Raw genomic sequence first — 23,966 nt, 5'->3', positions numbered from 1 at the left:
ACCTTGGAGGAAATCCTGAGTGAGGCATGAGGACAAATGCAGAAATGGTTGCAGTTAAAGTGGGCAGAGATATGCATAGGCTATTATAGAGCAAGAGAGTGTTGTTAACCAGGTGTTTATTATAGAGCAAGGGTGTGTTAACCAGATAGGCAACAGGAGGATGGGAACTACCTCAGAGTGTGTTCCCTGTCACGTCCCAGCCCAGCCAGGGCCTACTGGTGAATATATCAAAGATCTTGGACTTTACCTCCAGGTATGAGAGGAGATTTTTTTTTTTCCTCTCATAATGGAACAACATGATCATATTTCATTTTTGACATGGAAGAAACCATTTATAAAGAATTTCCATCAGAATTAAATTCTTTTTTTTCAAAGGTTCTTTTTGATATGGACCATTTTTAAAGTCTTCATTGAATTTGTTATAACATTGCTTCTGTTTCACATTTTGGTTTTTTGACCAGGAAGCATGTGGGATCTTAGTTCCCTGACCAGGGATCAAACCTGCACCCCCTACATTCCAATGTTTTAACCACTCGACTGCCAGGGAAGTCCCAGAATTAAATTCTTAAATCTACAGTTCTACAGGCAAGAATCTTTATTCCTTCATTAAGTTCATCCTTTAATGAATATTTGTTGAACATTTGATATGTGCCAGGGACAGTTCTAGGCTTGAGAGAGTCAGCAAAAAAGAAAAAAAGACATAATCCCTCCTCTCCTGGGAGGGACTGATAATGAACAAAACACACAAGTAAATAAGTCATATAGTCTGTTAGAAGGTGAGAAGGGCAACCTAGAGAAAAAGAAAAACAGGGAAGGGGTGAGGGTGAAGGGCAGAAGCAGGAGAGTGAGTGAGAGGAGTTACTTTCTTAAGAAAGATGGTCATAGATCATAGTGAGTTTGGCATTTGAAAAACTAAATCACCACTAAGAAAAAGAAAGAAAACTTGCTTCCATGTCTCACTATTAGAAAAAAAAAAAAAAAGATGGTCAGAAAGTCTCTCTTTAAGAAGGTGACATTTGAGCAGGGACCTGAAAAAGGTTTGGACTTGATTGCATTGATATCTGGGGAGCTGCATTCCAGGCAGCAGGCCATGCAAAGGCCCTGGGACAGACGGAGTTTGAAGGGTCTGAACAACAGTGGGGAGGCCAGGGTGCCTGGAGCAAAGCCAAGGCCACAGTGTCAGAAGAGTGATGCTCGCTGACCAGCAGCATCAACATCCTGGGAACTGATCAGAAATCATAATCCAAACTTATGATTGCTGGGGAAGAAGGATGGGGAGAAGGGATAGTTAAGGAGTTTGGTATGGACATGTACACATTACTATAATTAAAATGGAGAACCAACAAGGACCTACCGTATAGCACTTGGAACTCTGCTCAATGTTGTGTGGCAGCCTGGATTGGAGGGGAGTTTGGGAGAGAAAGGATACATGTATATGTATGGCTAAGTCCCTTCACTGTTCACCTCAAACTATCACAACATTGTTAATTGGCTATACCCCAATACAAAATACAAAGTTAAAAAAAATAAATGCGGATTCTTGCACCACCAACCCAGATCTGTGAAGTAGATCTATGAAGTAGAAACTCTGTTGTGAGGTGGCGGGGGGTGGGGGCAGTTCGCTGGAGAAGGTGAGATGCAGGGGATCAGTTGTGATCAGTCTTCCAGGTGATCCCAATGCTGGCTTAAGTCTGAGAACCACTACCTGAGTGCTAGATCCTGAGCCCTCTTTCCCTCTATGGTATCTTTTCTGGACAATCTCATCAAGTGCCATAGGTTTAAATGCCCTGTGTGTACAGTTCAGTCACTCAGTCGTGTCTACTCTTTGCAACCCGATGGATTGCAGCATGCCAGGCTTCCCTGTCCATCATCACTCCTGGAGCTTGCTCAAACTCATGTCTATCGAGTCGGTGATGCCATCCAATGATCTCGTCCTCTGTCATCCCCTTCTCCTCCTGCTTTTAATCTTTCCCAGCATCAGGGTCTTTTCCAGTGAGTCAGTTCTTTGCATCAGGTGGCCAAAGTATTGGAGCTTCAGCTTCAGCATCAGTCCTTCCAATGAATATTCAGAATTGATTTCCTTTAGGATTTCCTTCCTCTGTGTACAGGTATTGCCAATCTTTTTCTTTTTCCAGCCATAAATCTTTTTGAGTTCTAATCTTGCATATCCAATTCCCATCTCAGCAAACAGCCTAACCAACTTCCTGTTTGAAGCAGAACCCTAGAAATCTGCTGCACTGAGCCCACTTTATTTATGACGTGAACTATAGCGAATTCTTAGCCATTATAACTTAGGGTAGGTCTGATCTATACTTGATGGCAGAAGAAAAGTCATCATATCACAAGTCATCACTTAATGACAGTTTTCAGCCCCACCTCAAGTCCAGGAAACTGAGTTGCTTTCTCCCCCGGGGCACAAGGGCCTCTGTTCTCTTAAATCCTGGGCCCCTTCCCCCAACACTGGCTCATGGTTCCAATACATTCTTCTTGCTTGCTTGAGAGATTGATGATTGACGTCACTTGCACAAAAGGCTTCTCTATTAGAAGTCTCAACTGAAAGGGAAATACTTGCTGAAAATTTTTTCCATTCAATTTCACAAATATTTCTCTTAATGCCCTTTCATAATGCGGTGATGGGCCCACAAGTAACAAATACTAAGTTCTCGCTGATAGACACTGTGTTAGGAATAAGGGAAGTAATGCCTCCTAATTTAATACTTGACCATTGGACGGTGAGTTGAGTGAGGGTCAATATCTCAACTCTGAACTCAGACCGCTTAAGTTTGATATTTAGTTGTTGCTTACTTGTCCTCTATAGGATCTGAGGTGGGTTATAAACCATCTCTCTGCCTTATTCCCTTCCCTCCAAATGGAATTAATAATAGCACTGACCCCCCAGGGTTGTTGAAAAGATTAAATGAGTTGTTGTATGTAAAGTGCATAAGCAGTATCTGGCATTAAGTGCCAAGACTTATCTATTGTTAATACATATTTCAGAGCAAATAAACAGAAAGGGTTTGGTGAGAGAGTTAACCTATGTCCTTGAGTGTACTTCTGATGTACACCAATTTTATAATATGGTACTCACTGTGATACAGCTGCTCCCAGGGCTCCAAATGACATTAATTAGCTTGTGATGTTTTGATTGATTCTTGTCTGTGTTTCACAAAGACTTGCCCTGGGTTTTTGCTGCCCTGAGTTGAGGCAATCTAAATTAGGATTCCCAAACAGGAAAAATAATAAGCAACAATTTCATATAATGAGAACATAACAAGATTATAAAACATAGCTATTTTAAAATGGCATTGCTATTTTAAAAAAAATAATGACATAAAACACAGCTATTAGATGAGTTCTTCATCTACCCCAGGGACTGTGGACTTAAGTGCTTGCTGTCAGGCCAGGAGAGGAGATATAATTCTTTTTGATTGAAGTGGCTCAGAATTGGCCTTTAATTGACCTGGGAGTAAGAAGAAAAAAGGATTGGGTATAAAAATATAATCAGGTTTACTTAAAGCCAGTCAAGGACTTTAACCTGCCCCCAAAGGAGTCTTGCTTTATCCTCAAAATCTGGCGAAAGTGTAGAAAGAAAACATGCCGCTTTTGTTCTCCAGAAACATGAATGGAATGTAAAACAATGTCTATTTGGTACAGGTTAGGAACTAATATAACAATACAACATACTACCCTCTCCCTAGATGCCTTCCAAGCATGACTCAATGCATAACTTTTAAAGTTTTAAATTTATTCATTGTTGTCTGTGCTGGGTCTTCATTACGGTGAACCGCGCTTTTCATTGCCACGTGTGGCCTTTTTTTAATTTTGACAAGTAGGAGCTACTCTCTAGTTGCGGTGTACAGGCTTCTCATTTCAGTGGCTTCTCTTGCTGCAGGGCACAGGTTCTAGAGGGTGCGGGCTTCAGTGGTTGTGGTGTACATGCTTAGTTGCTCTGCAGCAACTAAGAGATCCAACCAGTTAGCTGCTCTGCAGCAACCAGTGATTGAATCCATGTCACCTACACTGGCAGGCAGATTCTTAACCAATGGACCGCCAGGGAAGTCCCTCAATCCACAATTAAAAGTGTCTATCAAAGTAAGTGCATGGCCCTGCTCACTGAGATTGCCTGTATATGTCATGTGTATTAGTATGTAATGGTCAAGCTTGGAAGAAAAGAGCTCAGAGTCACAAAAGGATGACTCTGAGGAACACAGTCCCTTCAACTTGTTATTTCACCTTTTAAAACCCCAGGTTCCTCATCTGTAGAAGAGAGAGATAAATAATTTCCACCTTATAGGATTCTTGTGATGATCAAATTAACTAATGTTTCGGAAAGTTCTTAGCATGGTGCATGGCGCAGAATGTATATACTCAAGATAACGTTAGCTATCAATTGTGATCAGTTGTATGGTTTTGAAAATATTTAATATCTATTGAATCCATGGTCTTAATAAGGCTAGAGAGAGAAATGATTATTAGGCTGGTTTTGCAAAAATACTTATTTGGCTGTGCTGGGTCTTAGTTGTGGCACACAGGATCTTCGATTTTTGTTGTGGCATGTGGAGTCTAGTTCCCTGACCAGTGATGGAAACCAGGCTTCCTGCACTAAGAGTGAGGAGTCTTGGCCACCAGGGAAGTCCCTATCAGGCCAGTTTTAAAGGTGAAGAAATGGGTGCCAAAAAATTAAGAGACTTGTTCAAGGTCACACTGCACCTTCAGAGCAGGATTCTAGGGCTGTTCCATGTTACAGGTTCCTACAGAAGGATTATGCAGCCCTAACTCAGATCCACCCCATGCTGGTGTCTGTCCTCAGCTGGGCAGATACACAAAAGAAAGAGTGGGGCCCATCTTTCTCCTCCATCTGAGCTACTCTGGCTAAGATCCAAGCTGAGGCATCTTCTCCTAACTGCTCCATGTATTGCCCTGAGCTTGCTAAGAAAGCCGTGACTTGAGATCCCAGAATTGAGAACCAGGTACTTTCTATTAGTGAAGAGTATATAAATTTTGCTCTGCAACTTTGGGCATAAAAAAAAAAAGTCATATTAGTTTACTCCTCTGCTGCTACTACTGCTGCTAAGTCACATCAGTCGTGTCCAACTCTGTGCGACCACATAGACGGCAGCCCACCAGGCTCCCCCGTCCCTGGGATTCTCCAGGCAAGAACACTGGAGTGGGTTGCCATTTCCTTCTCAAATGCATGAAAGTGAAAAGTGAAAGTGAAGTCACTCAGTTGCATCCGACTCTTTGCCACCCCATGGACTACCAGGCTCCTCCATCCATGGGATTTTCCAGGCAAGAGTACTGGAGTGGGTGGCCAGTGCCTTCTCCATTACTCCTCTAAGCCCAGTTAAATCTCTGTCATTTCTCACCAAGGTGGCAGGAATGTACTCATTTTCTCCTCTCCCCCAACTCACATTCGACCTCATGACATAAAAAGGGTCTCTTGTCATTGGTCCAGCAGAGATGCCACTGAAATGCTCAAGGACCTGAGAACAAGGTCCATGTATATTGTTGTTCAGTCACTCTGTCATTTCTGACTCTGCAACCCCATGGACTGTAGCCCTCGAGGCTCTTCTGTCCATGGGATTCTCCAGGCAAGAATAGTGCTAGAGTGGGTTGCCATGCCCTCCTCCAGGAGATCTTCCCAACCCAGGGATCGAACCCAGGTCTCCTGCATTGTAGGTGGATTCTTTACCATCTGAGCCACCAGGGAAGCCCAAGAATACTGGGGTGTGTAGCCTCTCCCTTCTCCAGGGGATCTTCCTGACCCAGGAATTGAACCAGGGTCTCCTGCATTGCAGGAGGATTCCTTGCCCGCTGAGCTCCCAGGGAAGCCTCCCTTTTATGTGACTTTCATTTGTTTGGTTGCGGCAGGCCTTAGTTGCCGCATGTGTGACCTCCCTTGCGGTGTGTGGGCTGTCTGGTTGTGGCACATGAGCTCTAGTAGTTGCAGCACGCCGGCTTAGTTTCCCAATGGTATGTGGAATCTTAGTTCCCCAACCAGGGATTGAACCTGAGTCCCCTGCATTGGAAGGCAGATTGTTAACCACTTTACCACCAGGGAAGTCCTGTTGAGGTCCATTTTTAAAGCCAAAGATTCCATGCCTAAGATCCTTTGCTGTGCCTAAGACACACCTCCTAGAATTTGCGACCTTTACCAGCGTCCTCATGCTACCCTGGCAGATGAGCAGCGCCCTCTTGAGGCACTCTGTAGACATGCAGCAAGCATCTTTCCATTTGCGGTACCCCTTTCTTCTTCCTGGTGTGCTATTGCCTTTCTCCACCCTTTTCTCCATCCCCCATTTGCAAGCTTCAGAGCACCTCTCCTCTACTGGAGACTTCAACTCCTTTCAACACAAAGCTCCCTAGCTCTGTATGAGAATCCCACATTATCAGGTCTCAAAATCCTGCTTGCCCTCAGGAACAACCAAAGGAAAGTATTTCTCCTTCCTTCTGAATCTTCCCCAGTACTGAAAGCAAAACACAAAGGCATATGTCCAGAAACTGGCCTTCTATGTTTCTTTTTTCAGTTTAATGCTGCAGAAAGCATCACATTCGAGCTTAAAATGGAAACATTCTCTATTCTTTCATCACAACCACAGGTTAGGGCTGGCCGATGGGCCAACCCTTTGCCAAGGTCCTTTGATTCTTCATGTCTTTGCAAGAAACTGCCTGAATTGTCACTGTTGGAACTGGCTTCTCTTCGGAAAACAAACCATTATAGAATTTGGACTGGCAAAGCTTGTCATCCATTAACTCCAAGGATCACTGCTGATGAAAGAGAGGATAGATTCCCTTCATATTTTCATTAACCTCCAGATAATTTAACTTTAAATTTTTATCTCATTAATCTAGTTTAACCATGGCCAATTTCTCTCAGTACTTAAATTCTTCAAATGTAGTTTTTCCTTTTCTAAATTTTTATCCATTCTCAGTTTGGGATCCAAACACAAAACACTTAGGGGGTAAAGAGAGCTGCATCAGGTACTAGCCCAGGCCTTGGGGTCAGAGTGAGAATAAAACACATAGAGGCCCTCACATGTACACACTAATATTGCCTGGTCCTGTTCTAAGTTTTTCACATATACTGATTCATTTAATCCTTACAACAACTCATTGAGGTTGGCAGTATTATGAGTCCCATTTCATAGTTGAGAAAACTGAGGCACAGAGAGGTTAAGACACTTTCCCAAGGTTGCACAACTAGCAGCTGGCAGAGGCAAGAGCCAAGTCTGGAAGTCTGACATTAGTCTGTGCCTTTAACATGCAGCTGTGAGTACCAACCTTAGTTAAGAAGGAAATAAACAGGCTGATGATACAAAGAGCAGATGGGGAGGTCACTTCCCAAGTGCTGATCAGGGAAGGCTATCTAGGGGGCAGCACTTGAGCTAAAACCTGAAGGATGGCAAGGAGCCAGCAATACAAAGAGTGAAGGGGCGGAGGTGAGCATTCTGGGCAGGAGAAACAAGACACGCAAAAGCCAAGAAAAGGAAAGAGCCATTCATGGGCAGAAAAGTGGCCTGGGTGGCAAAACATAGCGAGGGACTTGGAGAATAACACGGGATGACGATGGGGTGGATGCTTCAGGAGCAGAGAGAATCCCGGATGGTTGTAAGCAGAGATATGACATGATCTGAGTCGCTTCTACAGTCACTGGCTGCTGGGGGAAAAACAGGGCGAGCGAGAACCAGGAACTTAGGGGACCTGGAATCGGGTTATGGAATTCAAGGGGAGAAAGGTCTGGTGGAGGTCTGGTGGCAACAGACAAGGATGGATGGATAAGGAAGGCTTGGTGCTCAGGACTTGTCAGGCATCTGAAGAAGTGAAGACTTCATTTCTAAGAGCCAGGGAAACCTGGATGGGTTTAAGCAAAGAAGTCCTGTGATCAGATGTGGGTTTCAGCAGAATGACTCTGGGTGGTGTGGACAATGTGTTTGAGAGACAAGACTGGGATCCAGTCAGGAGGTTGCTAGAGACACAACGGTGATAGGTGATACTCACTGACCAAGGCCAGGGGCATGGGTTACTCGTGCCACAAAGATTAACCACCCGGCACCAGGCACTGAAATCAGACAAGGGGCTGGTCTCAAGGAACTTTCCAGAGCTCTTTATGAGGACAGGCTTGGTGATATCTTGACGGTGAAGGATGAATGAAAGGAAGGAGAGGAAAGGTCCTTCTCTCCCTGAGGGGAGAGGAAGGATGCTGTTTTGTAAGTTAGGGAACCTGGAAAGAGGCTTTGACTGTGGGTCAACTTGAGTTCAGGATAAACTGAGAGTTCCAATGGCCACAGTGGAAAGGCAGGAGGTGGATGTAGATGGAATCCTAAGACTCTTCTAAGAATGCAAACTAACAGTTTGAAGAGAAATGTTACTTTTGAACATCTCTTTAATCCCCACCTGCTAGGTGTTGCAGTAAACAAATCAGCACCAGAAATAACCTGCTTCTAAAGAATAATATTCCCCCTGAGGGCTTCAGAACACAAGGAGATGGGTTTCAGTGGCAGCATGAAAGAACTGGGCTTTGCTGAAGAACAATCCCCAAGGACTTCAAAATTACAGAAACATCCCTTTCAGCTTCCCATTACTCAGATTCAGACAATCAAGTCCTCCAGCCAGGAGCATGGTGATCACCACAGCTTGAAATAAGATGGGTAGTCCTTATCATAGGTGTTAACTTTCCCTCCTACACTATCTGTACATGCACTTTACCTTCTGTTGATTGACAGACCTCAAGCTGTCAGATGTGTTTCCCAGAGATCTTTAGAGAATACACAAGCTGTGTCTGGTAAGATCAGCTGGGAAGACAGGATGTGTGAGATTTCTTTTCATTATAACATAAAGTTTCTAAGTTTCACTCCTGCCAGTGCCCTGGAAATAATGGTGCCAGTACACTAGAGTCCCCATCAAACCAGGGTGAACAGGGAACCAGCCCCTCCCTTGAAGGATGGCTAGGTGGATGGATGGATCCTGGGAATTCAAGGGAAGAGTGAGTTCTAGAGAAAGTTTCCCTCTGAGACAAGCTGGCTTTTCCACCTTCACTAAGCGTGTGCTCCTGTCTGCCTCTCCCTTTATTTCATCAACCGTGTTTTGACAATTCCTGAAGAAAAAAAGAAAGAAAAGAAAACGTGTCTAAGGCAAATTGAGCTCCTGAAGTAATAAACATTTAGACATACAGTGTGAATTGAGTTATTGTTCTCGGTCGGGATAGTCTCCCAGGCTGTTTCTCTTTTTTTGAAGAGAGACTGTGTCAGGCCGTCTTCCTTCCCCGGGCTCTGAAGGGGAGTCTCCCCTCCGCAGTAATTGTTGCGAATTCTGACAATAGCCCACGACTAGGTTATCTCACAGGAACTTCCATTTCCAAAGAGTTGAGGGGAGATCAATGCAAGAAAACTGGGCTAGATCGAGGGAGAAGAGCCGACCCTTCAGCCAAGTTTAGCCAAGGTAGCCTTTTCCTGGGTCTCCCAGGTGGGAGGCGGGGGGGCCTGTCGCGGTGGGTTTCGCTGGGGTTTGCTGGGGACAGAGTCGGGGTCCTGGGGTCCGGAATCCCCGCTCTCCTCCGCACAGCCTCTGCTGTTCGGCGGCTGATTCGAGACCTAACTTTGTCCCGATCTCTTGCGAAGCAGCGAGGGAACCGGGGGCTCGGCCAGCTCGGCGGTACCGGGGACCTCCCGGCTGGGCTGGGGCCGGGCCCGGCCGGGCGCGTTCATTGTTGTCTCGGTGCGGGCGGCGCTCCGGGGCCCTGCGGCGGGCGCGGGAGGCGGCGACGCGCTCCGCCGCGCGGGGACTCGCCGGAGCCAGCCTACCGCCCGGCCTCCCGCCGCCCCGAGCGCGCTCGCCGTGCCCGGGGCCGCCGCGCGGGGCCGCCCAGCATGCGGCGGGCTGGGCGCGGCGGCCCGGGGCTCGGCGCGCGGGCGAGGGGCGGGCGGGCGGTGGTGCGCCCTGGCGCGCGGCCAGGCTCGGCGTGAGCGGCGCGAGCGGGCGATGGGCTGACTGGGGACCCGCGGGGGCGGCGGGGCGGCGGCGGCGGCGGCGGCGGCGGGGGCGGGGGCGCGCCGGGGCCGGCGGGGCGGCTGCGGGCGCCGCACGGCGGAGGCGGAGGCGCCGGGCGCGGATGCCGCCGGGTAGGCCCCGGGCCTGCGCACCCCGGGCGCATGGGACTCCCGTTTCGGTGGATCCGCCGCTGCAAACCTGAAGTTCCTCGGCTCCCCGGGAAGCGCCACGAATAAAAGGTAATGTGTCTTTGTTTCCCGTCCGCGATTGCGGACAGGCGGTAGAGTCTGCAGCACTTCTGGGTCCATGTCTGGCCAGTGAGAGGGGCATGACACTTGTGCTTTGCTGAGGACACAGAGCTCTGAGTGCTGAAGATGTGACATTGTTCCCAGTGCTCACCCCACGTGTGGACAGGCTCTGCTCCCTCCCCCACACCCACTTTCTTGGGCACCTTGACCTCACTCAGGCTGGATTAACTCGGGGAGAAAGGAAAGGACGTTGCTGCGGGCAGACCTGGGCGGGATATTTTTTTTTAAACTCATTTGTCTGGAGGTGACAGGATAGTCCTTCTTTCGGTGCAGGCGGCAGGCTGCAGATCGGCTCTGCTAAAATGGACTGCTCGTCACATTCCAAATGGCTGCAGCAAGTTCGATGCAGGGAGACAGCGGGAGGAGGGGAGGAGAGAAGCCCCTTCAGGACGGGGTCATTTGAAAATGACCAAACGCCATACTTGTGTATTGCAAGCAGCTGCCCCAACGTGGGTGCATAGTGCATTTAGGAAAGGTGAACCGGCCCTGTACTTTGAAACCTGTGTGCAAGCTGCCCGTGTGTCATCAGGAACTCGGTGCTAACCTCGATAGCCGAGTAACTGCTCAGTAGATTCGAGAGAATTTCCAAGGGATGGCTGGCTATTCTAATAATAGGTTTGGCGGTGCCTTCCTAATAGACACACTCCTTCTGAATGATGCGGCCATGCCGGTCCCCCAGAAGCTCTGCTTAATGCTAAAAGGCGATCCAATGCCAGTAAAGGACTCCCTGACCCCACCGTGAAAGGAGGTTTTCTCCCCTATGAATGGAACATCCCAGTAGAGGTTCCTACCGCTGTTGTGGCTTCTCTGTTTGAATCCTCACAGCATCTCGTGAAAGGGATTCTCAGAACACCTAAGCCAAGCACCAGTTTCTAAATGTGAGCTATTCAGGGCGGATGGCTTATATTAGGTGTTGGCATAGACTCAGCTGTATTTAGATCCCTGGTCAGGCTGACTTGATCTTTATTTACCTGAATGAGTTTTGAACAGCTATTCGCATCCCCCTGACACCTCAGCATCTCCAAGTCTGTGGGTTTTTTGTTTTTGTTTTTTTTTTCTGAAAGCATGGCTGTGATGTTCTGGAGAGCACAAGTCCAAGAAAGAACCAGGGGCAGACCTGACTTCCTTCATGGAAGCCACCGCTGACCCTGGGGGCACTGTCTCAGGAGTTGGATGCAGAAATCTGTTCCTTATACTAGGTGGAACTTAGCTCCACGTGCCATCTTTTGAATGTGCCACGAAGTGGGGAGTTGGGGAAGATAAACATTTCATTGTTTCTAGTTTTTAAATTGCTTCAAGTTCATTCATAGCATCTGGCCCCTTTTGGAGTCTGACTTGAACAAGGTGGGAAGACCAAAAACAGTTCAAATCAGTAGACATCTGATTTGGGTTCTTCAAGTGTTCATCTCTTGCAACCAGAGGGCCGGAGGCTGAGCCTCTTCTGTTGGCCGGGGGATCCTTTCTGCTGTGAATGAAATCTGGGTTTTTTAAGGCACACCAGGAATGGGGGTCTTGCTGCAAATAGATTTGAGTATCTTTGGTCCAGAAAGATTGTGTGTGTGTGTGTGTGTGTGTGTGTGTGTGTGTGTGTTAGTCTCCCAGTTGTGTCTGACTCTGCGACCAAATGGACTGTAGCCCACCAGGCTCCTCTGTCCATGGAGTTAAATAGCTGTAATTACTTTATAGGAAGCAATATTTGGACTTGCTTTGAAATCAACACTATTGTCCTGTTAGTGAATACAGTGTTGCCTCCAAATAACTTGGAAAAAAGTGATGCTGGATGCGTTATAGAAGTAACCTTTTAGAATAACAACATTAAACTTTTCTTGTGTTAAAAGGGAACAATGCTGGTTGAAATGAGGATCGGAAAATCCCTCCTCCACCCACTTAAAATTCTTTCATTGAAATACAAGTGATTTGCAATCTTATTAGTTTCAGGTATACCGAAAAGTAATTCAAATATGTGTATACACATATATGTATTCTTTTTAGCTTCTTTTCCATAATACGTTATTACAAGATATTGAATATAGTTCCTGGTGCTGTATAGTAGATAACCTAATAGGTTATCAATTTTAAATGTAGTAGTATGTATATGTTAACCTCAGATTCCTGATTTATTCCTTCCCTGCCTTTCCCCTTTGGTAACCATGCTTGTTTTCTGTTTGCGAGTCTGTTTCTCTTTTGTAAATGAGTTCATTTGTACCGTTTTCTTTTTTTAGATTCTGCATATAAGTGATATCATATACTGTGTTTGTCTTATTTCACTTAGTATGATAATCTCTGGGTCCTTCCATGTTGCTACAAATAGCGTTATTTCATTCTTTTTAATAGCTGAGTATTATTCCATCGTCTCTGGGTCCTTCCATGTTGCTACAAATAGCGTTATTTCATTCTTTTTAATAGCTGAGTATTATTCCATCGCATATATATGTGTGCACCACATCTTCTTTATCTCTTCATCCGTCAGTGGACATTTAGGTTGCTTCCATGTCTTGGCTATTGTAAACAGTGCTGCTATGAACATTGGGGTGCATGTATCCTTTTGAACCCGCATTTTTCTCCAGATATCTACCCAGGAGCGGGATTGCAGGATCATATGGTAGCTCTGTTTTTAGTTTTTTAAGGAACCTCTATACTGTTTTCTATAGTGACTGTACCAATTTACATTCCCAACAACAGTGTAGGAAGAGGGTTCCCTTTTCTCCACACCCTCTCCGGCATTTGTTGTCTGTAGACTCTTTAACAATGGCAATTCTGACCAGTATGAGGTAATACCTCATTGTAGTTTTGATCTGCATTTCTGTAATAATTGGCAGTGTTGAGCATCTTTTCACGTGCCTGTTGGCCATCTGTATGTCTTCTTTGGAGAAATGTCTGTTTAGATCTTCTGCACATTTTTTAATTTCTCCACCTACTTTTATTCTGACCAAGTGTGATCTGCCACTGCTGTTGCTAGTATTTTTTCTGGCACTTGAACTAATTTTATTAATAAGACTTGTTATTTATGGCATAGGGCTGCTTTGTTATTTGTAGACATCGTTGCCAAGTCCCCTGACAGCCTGGCAGGTGGCAAGTGCCATTAGCATTATCTTGTTGTGGGGGGAACCGAAACCTCTTGAGGTTCATTCAGTGAGTTGCTGATTTCATAATCCGTGAGAACTGCCTCCCAGATGTGGATGTGTTCAGCTTTATTGTAATGTTCAGGTTATAGTCTGAGATCAAAAGATAAACGAAGAATGAGTCTGAGGGACTTCCTTGGCAGTCCAGTGGTTAAGACTTCAAGCTTCCACTGCAGGGAACATGGGTTCTACCCCTGGTCGGGGAACTAAGATCCTACATGTCACACGGTATGGCAAAAAACAAACAAACAAAAGAATGCGTCCTTGTATGGGTCCTGGAACTTGGGGAAAGGCTCTGTGGACTAGTAGGGATGCCAGAGTTATAAAGAAAGGGCTCCTGAGTCAGGCTTGATGGGTTGATGCGTGAGTGTGATCCATCTGTAATGGGAGAGGCAGTGATGAGATGAAAGGTCCAAGCATTAGTGTATTGAGGGGGACCTGCCAGGGCACCGTGGTCACTTAGTAAATGTGGGGTTGGACGTGACTGCCTCCAGAGGAGATCGTTACCAACTTCACTGCATAAATACACCATTTGTGCTCATGTGTGTCTTAAGTAAAAGACTTCCAGTTCTATTCATATGTCATATATTCACCAGTTATAAGAGCTGCGTGTAGCCTGACACACCAAATGACTGAAATGTGATCGGGCACATTCAAAGCTCAAGTTTTGTTCTAAGAAATTTTTACATATGTCAATACTTCTTTAAAAAGAAAAAAAAGAAACAGTGTAACTTCTTGAGAATTTCCATTTAAACTAGGGGAAATGAGAAAGACACGCTCACAGTTAAATAGGTTATAAAGTTAGTTTAAACCACATTCTACACAGTATCAGAATATGTAAGTCTAGATTCACCAATGGCTTTCATCCATGTTTTTCGTTTATTTCTTAAGACTTGTCTCATATCTTTTAAAAATATTTTTGATTTATTTTTAAGATTATTATTGTTTTTTAAATAATTTTATTTATTTATATATTTTTGGCTGTGCTGGGTCTTTGTTTCTTTGTGCAGGCTTCCTCTAGTTGTGACAAGCAGGGGCTACTCATGGCAGTGGCTTCTCTTATTTCAGAGCACAGGCTCTAGAGCACAGACTCAATAGTTGGGGCCCATGGGCTTAGTTACCCCGCGGCATGTGGAATCATCCCAGACCAGGGAGTGAACCTGTGTCATATGCATCTGCAGGTGGATTCTTAACCACTGGACCACCAGGTTATATTTTTGAGTATCAGCAGATATGTCAGTAGGCTTTGTAGCAGGACTTCTCTATTTGAATGTATTCACTGTAAAAAATTCCAGCATCTCTATTAGAAAGGATCTCTGAGACCTCATAGGGAGAGAAGCCATGGGCAAAAATCTTTTATCTAAATTTTAAAAATAGCATTCTTCTTGAGCTAAAGATGCAAAACAGGGACTGCCTTATAAGATGAGCATGTACTCGTAACCTCCCCAGGACACTGGTTAACCTTTCTCTCTATCTTGCCCATTTCTGGTTCCTTGCCATCTATTGCTCTCTAAATAGGTAATTAAAGTAACATTGGATGTCTCCTAAAAGGTAGGAGTTGATGTGAGAAAAGGAAGAGAAAGGATCATTCCATCCATTACATAGGATACATAGATGCTTGAACATTTCCTACATAAGCAAAAATCAAAGACATAAAGAATCTGGGGAAAGTGGCCACTAAAAGTTGAACCTGTCAGAGAAGGGTGAGATTTGAGTATTTTGCCTTGTTCTGTTCATTTTAGCCGTAGTCACACTGAAGTGTATTGGCAATATTTTCCATTTTTGTTTTTGGTTTTCCCAGGACATTTAACCTCCAGAGCTGGCACAACAGCTCTTGGAACTCTGGGCTCCAGCGTCACCATTGCACACAAAGCCTGTTGGTTTTGCTACTCTCTTTTGCAAGTTTTCTGAATCAGCATAAATCCAGCTTATCAGAAATTCTCTCCACAGCACTTTCCTTTTGGTTCCCTAAATCCATCAGCTGCCACCCTTTCCCCTGCCCTGTGGGATCAGCATCTCTTTCTCTTATAAGGAATAATTTAGATACACCGTTTTATTCTTATAAGGAATAATTTAGACACTTTTGAGGCTACCAGCTCCACCACTCGCACCGTTATCCAAAAAATATCCAGCATTATGCCTCTCTTACTTTCTCAGATCATCAGAGCTACTGCTACTGTTTAGTGAGTTTCACGAATGCTTATTTGGGGTGCTGTTTGCTGTTGAGTGAGTGTGTGTGGAAAGGAGGTGTTCAGTTCTTAATTCTATCAGTGGAAATTAGGTATTTTCCTCCAAAAGAGAAATACTTTCACCTTTAAAGATGGAAATTACTGCTAAGAATAAAGGCTGTGATTGTTGGAAGGGATCTAAGGGGTCTGGTTCAGTTCAGTGACCTTATGACTATCAAACGATCAAGAGAAAATGAGCTGGTAGGTTCTGTTTGAACTGAATGGGTAGCCTCTCTGTAGATGTTCAAGCATCACTAACTCCAGGTCATAGATGGAGCGGATAGGATCCAACTTGTTAGGAAGGCTAATCTCCATCATATGTGGTGGTTTCTGGTTTTTTGTTTTAAAATTGACACGCTGGCCATTCCTTGATGCAGTACAAGAAGACGTGAGCTGTGTGTGATCAAGAACAGTTGTGCGTGCACAGCCTTCTCAAATTCTCACTACATTCACGATAGCATGTGCTATCGTGCTATCTTATTAGTGATTATTTCCCAATCCATAATTGTTGCATACTTTCTGTTCACTGAAGGCTCCCTGAATTTACTGGCTGCTCATGACAGGCACTCAGTAGATCCTATTTGAATAAGAAAATCATAGAGTGACTCTTCATACCAATCCCAACACTAATGTATTTCAGCATCTTCAGAAACCTGGAAAACCCAGTGATCTAAAGAAAATTGGAACCTCTTAGGTTGTCCTGTATCTAACTTTTAAAAAAAAAAAAAAGTCTGTTCTGTGGTGTGGCCCCTTGTTCCCATTTAGCAATACCTTGCCCTTTGGGTACTCATGTGGAATACCAAACTTTTTTGACAGTAATTTTCACTTCAAATTAACCAAAGGCTGTCATCTCAGTCTTGGACTCCAACTCCATCATTTCCATCAGAATTAGCCCATTCTTCTGGTGATGCAGGCTTCTTTGCAAGGCTTTTTGCCTTTCTTTGTCCTTGCGATATGAGGAATGCATGAAAAAAACAGTGTGTAATGGATCTTAGATTGATAATGCATGACAGCAAATGGAAATAATAATCGGAGAGTTGCCAGGCTGTGCCATTCATAACCATAAAATGCACAATTATGCCCTCCCCACATGCCTGTGAAGAAGTATGTAAATGTGACAAACCCAAACTGGGAAATCCTAATAGTGTGGGGCCATCTGGAGCTAGGCAGCACACCTACAAACAGTGGGTAGTGTGGTGCAGGCTTACCAGTTTCTCTGCTCCCTTCAGCTACCTGCCTAGAGATCCTGGGTACTTATTTCTCTGTTGCTCAGAGAGAGAGCAGAGGAGAGGGGAGGGTGACGAGGACAAGAACCAGATTGGAGCCCGGCACAATGCAGGGCAGTGTTCTGCCTTCTCAATCCCCTTTTATTGGGATGGTTGAGTGTTTTGTAACAGAGTAGCTACAGAGTGTCCAGTAGTACAGATGTAGCCTGCAGGTCTTGGCATGAGAGCAGAGACCTCGACTGAGCAAAGCAGCAGAGAGCTGCAGTCACACTAAATGCTGAGCTCAAACTGTGGACCACGCGCAGATGAGATCTGGGGATTCTCTATTGAGTCGGACATCTCAGATGGGGCTTAGGGAAAGAAAGGGGGCATATAGGTCATTTTTACAAATTAGGAGATGCTCACAGAGGTTCAGGGACCTTGCCTATCGAGGTCTCATTTGCAGGGCCAAGACTAGAGTCCCTACTACCTGACAGTGTGTTTTGGCAAAAAAGGAGTGGGGCTGTGGAGCCATCTGACCTCACCGTGGCTTGGATTTCTAGCTCTGCCCCTTCCTGGCTGTGAGGACTTGGGTGAAATACTATATCTCTTTGAGCCCCAATTTTCTTAATTATCAGAAAAGTTATATTCAGTGGAGCCAATGAGATAATACCTGTGAAGCACCCAGCACAAAATAATAAGGAACTTATCTAGAATCAGCAGTTGTATCCTTGCATTCTCCCCTCCCTTATTGGCTTGCTTGTGTCCCTGGAAGACCCAGCAATACTAACTGCAGGAGGTTTAGAACACGTAAGATGGGGACTACCGTGGTGGTCGAGGGGTTAAGAATCCACCTCACAATTCAGAGGATGCAGGTTCAATCCCTGGTTTGGGGAACTAAGATCCCACATGTCATGGAGCAATGTAGCCTACAGGCTGCAATGAAGGATGAAAATGATGTGCCGAAACTAAGACCCAATGCAGCCAAATAATTCTTAAAAAAAAAAAAACACACACATGGAGTGTAAAAAGGCCACTGGTCAAGGAAGTGGGCCATGTATGCCATTCCATTGTACTATGGAAGTAAAAGGGGACTCCTCACCCACTGTCCTGGAATGAATTTTATAAAGAAAAAGTAGTGTAAGGAAAAAAAAACCCTGTTAACTCTGATATTCCATAACAGTCACCCATCCTTCCAGAAAGGATTCTGCGGGTAAAGACATCACTGGAATGGCCCTTACCTCGTTGGGACAGAGCAGGCTTACAGAGAAGGGGCCAGTATCCTGCAGCATTGTAGCAAGTCTCCAGTGAAGCCAGGAGCACTCATCCAGGGAGGGTTGGTTGAGGGAGGGGGAGAGAGAGAAGAAATATGATTTCACCTTTGCACTAATGGATTCTGTCACCCTACCTTTCTGAAATTCTTCAGTTTTCAGGATTGATCAGAAAGCTCTTAAGGCTTTTATCTTGAAAAAAATTCTCCAATAGAAATAAGGGTATGTCAGTCAATGTTTTATCATTCTTTTTTTTTTAATTGAAGTATAATCAATTTAAAATATTATGTTAGTTTCAAGTGTACAACAAAGTGATTCAGTTATATATGTGCTTTTTCAGATGATTTTCCAATATAGGTTATTACAAGATATTGAATATTGCTTTTTTTTAATATAGTAAATTCTTATTGCTTATCTATTTAATGTATAGTGGTTTGCATCTGTTAATTACACACTCCTCATTTGTCCCTCCCCCTCCTTTTCCCCTTTGGTAACCATACATTTGTTTTCTATGTCTGTGTACTGTTTCGGTTTCGTAAATAGATTTATTTGTACTATTTTTTAGCTTGTACATGTAAGTGACAGCGTATGACATTTGTCCTTCTCCGTCTCACGTATTTCGTTTAGCGTGACAATCTCTAGGTCTGTCCGTGTCTTACTCTTTTTTGTAGCTGAGTATTACTCCGTTGTATATACGTACCATATCTTCTTTATTCACTCATCTCTCAATGCGCATTGAAATTGCTTCCACACTTTGGCTGTGGTAAACAGTGCTGCTATGAACATAGGAGTGTATATATCTCTTTGAATTAGAGTATTCTCCAGATATATGCCCAGGAGTGGGATTGCTGAATCATATAGCAACTCTATTTTTAGTTTTTGAGAGACCTCCATACTGTTTTCCAGGGTGGCTGCACCAATTTACATTCCCACCAACAGTGTAGAAGGATTCCCTTTTCTTCGCACCCTCTCTAGCGTTTGTCACTTGTAGACTTTTGGTTAATGTTCATTCTAACCTGTGTGAAGTGGTACCTCGTCATGGTTTTGATTTGCATTTCTCTAATAATTAGCAATGTGGAGCATCTTTTCATGAGCCTGTTCATGTCATCTGTTTCTTAACAGCAAAGAAAACAATCCAATCACCATATAAAAGTTTTCCATTCATGGTCATCAGCTAGAAAGATTTTCAACTCCAATTTTCTCGTTTATATTTCACCCAAGTACTTTGTGCAGCAAGTGAATGGCAGAAATAAGCCTAGAACTTGAGTGTACCAGATGCTCATGTGAGTTTTTTAATTGAACCCACCATCTGACCGCTCTGAAAATACTGCGAGAGTTTCCTCGTAGTAGAAGTCAACAGGCCAGTTTGCAGAATATTCATCAGAAATTACTTAAGCACCTAATAACCTTTGAGATGGTAAATAAAATAAATTAGAATGAGAGGTTGTCCATCTTCTGGAGACAGATTAAACACGCACACACACAGGCAACAGAATAAAAGCGTTAAACAAGGAAAGTATTTATAGGCCATAATAGCCACATCCAGAACAAGGGTATATTTTGGTGGATCTTCAGGGACAGCTTATGGGCTCCGTTTGCCTAGACAGGGTGGAGTGTGTCTGTCATTTTATGGAGAAATTATAAACTGCCATTTGTTCATGGTTCCGTCTTTCTTTCATGTGGAAAATGTGGTTTCTCTAGCCCACCGCAGTTGAGTTTCTCTGCCCTCCCGTTCCTAAGGTTCTAACTTTATCCACGGAGATTTCGTGCCCTTGAGATACAGAAGTCTATAACGTCCAACTTGCAAAGATACTCAAATATATCATGATCATATTATCCAATATTCCAAAGAATAATATCCCAAACCACAGTCCTTTGGGTTTTTTAATGGCAGAGTTCTTTTTTGTCTTGCCAGTAGGTCTGATCATATGCCTAAAGAATGAACAAAGCCCAGCTGAAAAAACCCAGAAGCTGTTAAGTTTCGTACTGTGGCTTTGGGTTTTCTGGTGGAAATAGAGAAAAGTTAATCTGTGAGCATCCTTGTTTCTTGTTTGTGGAAAGGTGGGAGTGGGGAAGCTCGAGTTACCATCACTTCCCTGTGGCACAGAAGGTGAGGCCGATAATAGCTTGGCATCTGCTCACCCCTCCCCATCAGACCCTGCCTGGTAAGACTGCCTTTCAGACTGGCTCTGAAACTCCAGAGTCTCTGTCTGGCTAATTACCAACGTTTGGGAAATACAATTCCCCAGAGGAACCTCTCTCCTCTAGAAGTCCAGAGTTAGCCAGCGCCTTGCTGTACTTGCTTTTGCTCTTACTAGTTCCACCTGGTTTTTTGATTACCCCATTCCTCTTCCTCCTAAGGCTTAAAACTCATTGTCCTGTGATGAATGACTCACCACCTCTGCCTAACTCTTCCTTTTTGCTACCTTACTAGCATCAAGCTCTCCTGGCCTTTTACCATCAATTTCTCCAATGCCTCATTCGTATGTTTTCTTCCCAAGTTCTTTTGGGTTGAGGTACCTACTGCCACTGCCATGATGGTTCAAGGCCTCCTCTTTCCTTCCTGAGTTATTGTAAAATCTTTACAGCTTGTCCGTTTACCATCTTCCTACCACACACACACGCATACAAACATCTCCTCTCTACCTCTCCTCCCTTCATTCTCTGTAGACCACAGCCCTGAACGTGGAATAGAAGGCCCCACCACAACCTGGAAGCTTCTTACTTTTTTATGTTTATTTGTGTATGTATTTGTTTTTGTCTGCAGTAGGTCTTCCTCTAGTTGTGGCGAGCAGGGCCTACTCTCTAGTTGCAGGGCGTGGCTTTCTCTTTGTGGTGGCTTCTCCTGTGGCAGCGCACAGGCTGCAGGGCGTGCAGGCTTCAGTAGTTGTGGTACGCAGGCTTACCTGCCCCGAGGCATGTGGAGTATTCCTGGACCAGGGATCAAACCCGTGCCCCCTGCTTTGGGAAGCAGACTCCCGACCACTGGATTACACCAGGAAGCCCAGCTTCTTATTTCTTAAACTTCTTCTCTCCCCTTATCCTTCATACACTTAGTCTGTTCAGGCAACTGTAACAAGATACTCAGGCTTATAAATAACCCACGTTTATTTCTCACTAATCTGGAGGCTGGGGAGTCCAGGTGCCAGCAGATTTGGTGTCTTGTGAGGACCACTTCCTGGTTCACGGACGGCGCCTTCTATGTCCTGCACACTGTTGTCCAGGGCGAGAGATCTCTCTGGACCCCCTTTTGCTACCAACACTAATCCCATTGCTGCTGGCTGCACTCTCATGACCTCATCACCTCCAAACACCCCACCTCCTGATAGTATCACACGAGGGGTAAGGGTTTAGCAGATGGATTTTGGAGGGACACAGGCATTCTGTCTGTTGTGCACATACACCCACACACCCTCGCCTTTCCCACCCGCATTCGACCTCTGCTGCATGCCCGGCTCTTGCTGACTCACCTTTCACATTAAGAGGCCCCTCCAGTCCCTTCTCGCCTGGACTCTCCTACTTGTTCCTCAGGTCCAGCCTGCAGTGTCACCTCCTCCTCTTGCTCCAAGTGGAGCACATCTTCCTCCTCTGATCTCCTGCACCAACCTCACCAGGTGTCTGTCTAGTTTGATCTCAAATTCAAATGACCCGTTTGTGTATATGTTTCCCACCGTAGCTTCTTAGGGAAGCTTAGAAGCTTCCCTGGTGGCTCAGAGGTTAAAGCGTCTGCCTGGAATGCAGGAGACCCGGGTTTGATCCCTGGGTCCGGAAGATCCCCTGGAGAAGGAAAAGGCAACCCACTCCAGTACTCTTGCCTGGAGAATCCCATGGACGGAGGATCCTGGTAGGCTACAATCCATGGGGTCACAAAGAGTCAGACACAACTGAGTGACTTCACTTTCAGAGGTTAAAGTGTCTGCCTGCAATGCAGGAGACCTGGGTTCGATCCCTGGGTCGGGAAGATGCCCTGGAGGAGGAAATGGCTACCCATTCCAGTATCCTCGCCTGGAGAATCTCATGGATGGAGGAGCCTGGTGGGCTATAGTCCACGGGGTCGCAAAGAGTCGGACACAACTGAGCGACTTCACTTTCACTTTCCCACTATAGCTTCTAAGGGAAGGATTGTATCTTTTATTTTTAATTGAAATATAGTTTATTTGCAGTATTGTATTAGTTTCTGGTGTGCAGCAAAGCAATTCAGATACATATATACATATGTCTATGGGTGCTCAGTGGCTTCAGTCGTGTCTCTTTAGGACCCCGTGGACTGCAGCCCGCCAGGCTCCTCTGTCCACAGGATTCTCCAGGCAAGAACACTGCAGTGGGTTGCCATGCCCTCCTCCAGGGGATCTTCCCAGCCCAGGGAAGAACCCACATCTCCTGCCTCCTCTGCATTGGCAGGCAGATTCTTTATATACATGTACATACAAACAGATATGTTTTTTCACACTCTTTCCATTATCAATCAAGATGTTTAATTGTATATATTGAACTGTATGTTGACTGTAGTTCCCAACAAGTAGGACCTTGTTATTTACCTTTTTTATATGTAGTAGTTTGTATCTGTTCATCCCAAACTCCTAGCTTATCCCTCCCCTCTCCTTCCCCCTTTGGTGACCATAAGTTTGTTTTCTATGTCTGTGAGTCTGTTTCTATTTTGTAAGTAAGTTCATTTGTATCATTTTTTTAGATTCCACATATTCTAAAGGAGATCAGTCCTGGGTGTTCTTTGGAAGGACTGATGCTAAAGCTGAAACTCCAATACTTTGGCCACCTGATGCGAAGAGTTGACTCATTGGAGAAGACTCTGATGATGGGAGGGATTGGGGGCAGGAGGAGAAGGGGACGACAGAGGATGAGATGGCTGGATGGCATCACCTACTCGATGGACATAAGTTTTCGTGAACTCCGGGAGTTGGTGATGGACAGGGAGGCCTGGCGCGCTGCGATTCATGGGGTCGCAAAGAGTCGGACACGACTGAGCGACTGAACTGAGCTGAACTGATGAGTTATATACCCTATGGTGTATGCCTTTCTCTGTCTGGCTTACTTAGTGTGATCAGTAAGTCTTGTTGCTGCAGCTGGCATTAGTTCGTTGTTTTTATGGCTGAGTAGTGTTTCACTGTGTATACGTGCTACGTCTTCTTCATCCATTCACCTGTTGATGGACATTGCAGGTTGCTGGCTTCCACGTCTTACCTATTGTAAATAGTACTGCAGTGAACATTGGGCTGTGTATATCTTTCGAAATTATAGTTCTTTATGGATTCTGTGCCCAGCAGTGGGAGCGCAGGATCGTATGGTGGTTCTGTTTTTAGTTCTCTGAGGAACCTTCATGCTGTTCTCCACAGTGGCTGCACTTTATTTGTCTTTGGTCCTAAAGCACCTTATATCATGCCCAGCATTTGGTGGGTGCTCAAGAATATAAGTGAGTGATTATTTGGCACGTTTTGTGGTTTCTCGTTTCTCTCCTGGCTTGCATATAGCTGGAACTAATTTTTTTAGTGCTCAAGCCTAGTATCCTTCACTGTCAGCCCTCCTGTCTGCATGTGTCTGTGTGTCACAGAGTAAAGAGGGAGAGAACAAGAAGGGTGCGGCACAGCTGTGTCCTTCATGTGAAGGCACCCCAGCTGGCAGAGAGGCAGAAAGTGCCTGTGCATCCAGTTCCTCCCTTTATTCCTTCAGTCAGATGGTCAGGCAGTTATTCTGACTGATACACTTACTTATGTGCCTCTTCTGTCCTGGGAATATGTCAGCAAACGAAAGGGACCAAACTTCCTGCCCTCGGGAGCTTGCCCTCTACAAGGCAGAGACAGGCAGGAAGCATAATGAGTAAGTAGATTAT

General features: G+C 45.0%; 1 protein-coding gene across 9 annotated transcripts in view; it reads left to right on the top strand.

Moving 5' to 3' along the window:
* Positions 1-23,966, top strand: part of FRMD4A (FERM domain containing 4A) — a 703,559-nt gene that overhangs the window by 440,861 nt on the left and 238,732 nt on the right. The window contains exon 1 of one of the 9 annotated variants that reach the window (XM_042230567.2): positions 9,341-9,438. The exons of 7 other annotated variants lie outside the window; for them this stretch is intronic. The gene's annotated coding sequence lies outside the window, so the exon portion shown is untranslated. Of the gene's footprint in view, positions 1-9,340; positions 9,439-10,065; positions 10,227-23,966 lie in introns of those variants that run through there. One more of the 9 variants, XM_042230566.2, reaches the window with a different exon arrangement.

Source organism: Ovis aries, chromosome 13 (assembly GCF_016772045.2).
Source record: "Ovis aries strain OAR_USU_Benz2616 breed Rambouillet chromosome 13, ARS-UI_Ramb_v3.0, whole genome shotgun sequence".
Lineage (NCBI taxonomy): Eukaryota > Metazoa > Chordata > Mammalia > Artiodactyla > Bovidae > Ovis > Ovis aries.
The sequence above is the reverse complement of the archived record's forward strand: the minus strand, read 5'-3'. Positions and strand labels throughout refer to the sequence as shown.